Raw genomic sequence first — 2,486 nt, 5'->3', positions numbered from 1 at the left:
CATAAGGATGAGAAGAACTTCGACCCCAGATCACCAAGCTGTTCGTTAGCATGGGGAAGACCAAAAGGAGAATCACAAAGAACTTAATCTCCTCTTGGATCAGACGAGTAATAAAAAGAGCAAGGGCCTCAGACACCTCGATGACAGGTAGACATCCCAGTGCCCATGATGTCAGGCTAGTAATACTTCCCTGGCATTCCAAAGAATTTTTCAGTTCAGCAGGTACTGCAAGCAGGCTGGTGGAAACAATAAACAATGTTCACCTCCTGTTACCTTCAAGACATAACCCACAGGAGCTTAGACACATTCACAATAGGTCCTGTGGTGGTTGCTCATAACGGGATCTAAACACCTCAGATCCCTTGTGGGACAAGTATCAGAAGTTCGAGGGCGGAGGTTACCTACGAAGTAAGTCTAGGATGAATGTGTCAGTGACTGGTCACTTCCTACTTCATATTCCCCTATTGGGAAGCAGCATTCGGGGAACTCTACAGATAACCTCGTTCTTTTGTTGGTGAGTTTCACGTGCTTTGTACAGCCTCATATACATGTATATATGTGTTATGTCCCCGTCCTCCTAGAGGGCACGGCCCGATTAGCTACTATGTATTTCCCAACAGATTAATTACTTTTTCTTCAGCAATGATTGCCCAGGCCGTTATCCTACAAGGATATCGTGGTGCAGGATCCCTCAAGGTATCACTAAACAGAGGCCGTCCTGGGACATTTGCCAACCAGTTGGTTTGGACTCCCACCCACGTAAAGGTGAGTCTCCTAAGTAAAGAGCGGAAGGTTTGTATTTTGCACCGGAACAAATAACAGAATTTGGAAGTAATTTGTATTTTTCCTGACAATACAAACCTGGATCTCTTTTCACATAATGACCCGCCAGCACCAAGCCCCTGAAACTCCTGCCGCAATTACAAAAGTGACGATTAGTAGCTAGTGCTGGTGTGAGCTGAAGGATTAACCTACCCTGCTCACCCCCTCCGCTAACTAGCGGTTGGTAATTACACCCTGACAAATAGTTTATTGGCTGGTTTCAGCTTTCTCTGAAATAATACTCATAAGTAAAGAGCGGAAGATTTGTATTTTGCACCGGAACAAAATAATCTCTTGTGTATTGTTACATCTCTGTGCTAGAAAAAAGGAAAAAAAATGGGGAAATTAGTATTTGCAAAGGCGACAAAATTTTGGAAGTAATGTTACAATACTATGGGATATGTATATTGAATCCGAAAACGTTTTCTTAAATCAAATGAGAATGAAACAAAATACTTTACATAGTATCATATCAAAACTGGAACCCACAATCACCAAACAGGTTGCGAATATGAATTATGACACGAGTTTTTGTGTTGGAGCTCTATTAGACGCAACATTACTTCATCTGTCAACAGGTTGCACCAATACAGGACTGCAATACACATCACATCAAGGATTTCCAAGCTGAGTTTATGTAAAATTAAACCCGGAACTTGCTGAGAGATATATGAAGTCCATTGCAAATTTTGGCATTTCTCGTCTATGTTAATGAAGAGAAGTGCTAGTCTGCGTTTCAGCTCCTCGTATTAAGATCCCGAATTATTTTAGAAATTGTTGCAACTTAGGCATCACAATATTTATAAGTATCGGCCCTCGCATCCCAAGGGTTGAAGGGTGTTGTTTATACAATATCAAGATTAGAATTGCCTTATTAGACTAATAAAATTTCGACATGTTTAAACTTTAGAGTAGAAGGAAGAGAAATGGTATATCATTTGCATTGGTGAAAAACGTAATTTCGTACGTCAGGCAAGGACATATCCCGTCTTTAACCACCAACGAGCACAGCTCTTGTTACTTAGGTAATCATACAAGAAAAACCTATAACGAGCTTTGCTCGCTGCTTCTACACTTCTGATGTCACCTTGATTAAAGTTCGTCGAGTAAAGATCGTCCGTTTGGGTGGACCTTTACGAAGTTAATGTTGTGTACTTTGGCCACTCCTATAAATCTTAGTACCGTTCTCTAGTCCCTTATCTGAACCAATTTGTTTTTCAGTGTTATTCTTATTTTCTATTAAACTTGTACTTCTTAAGGTAAAATCCGGGCTTTCTTACAGTTCTGCCTGTGGATCTTTATTTGCAGCCTCAGTTACCTGCCGAGTAACACCCCCCCCCCCTTCACCTTCTCGCTCTTCCTCTCCCAACATGAGCCGCCTGAAAACTTAATCATCTAAGAAAAAGAAGTACTGTATAAAATGATCTAGCCAGTATTACAGAAGACAAAATTAGGCCAGTAGAGTGTACTACTTCGCCATGAAAAGTTTTGCTCATTTTCAACTGAACTGTTTCCCTTGTTTTTAACAGTGACAGTAACAGACACAGAGAGCTTGAATTAGTCTACGAATTGGTTTCATCCGGACTGATTTACTAATTATCAAGGTACATTTGCTTATTGAATAAGGAGATAAATGAGTGAATGAATAAATATCCTTAAATGCC

Source organism: Palaemon carinicauda, chromosome 5 (assembly GCF_036898095.1).
Source record: "Palaemon carinicauda isolate YSFRI2023 chromosome 5, ASM3689809v2, whole genome shotgun sequence".
Lineage (NCBI taxonomy): Eukaryota > Metazoa > Arthropoda > Malacostraca > Decapoda > Palaemonidae > Palaemon > Palaemon carinicauda.
The sequence above is the reverse complement of the archived record's forward strand: the minus strand, read 5'-3'. Positions refer to the sequence as shown.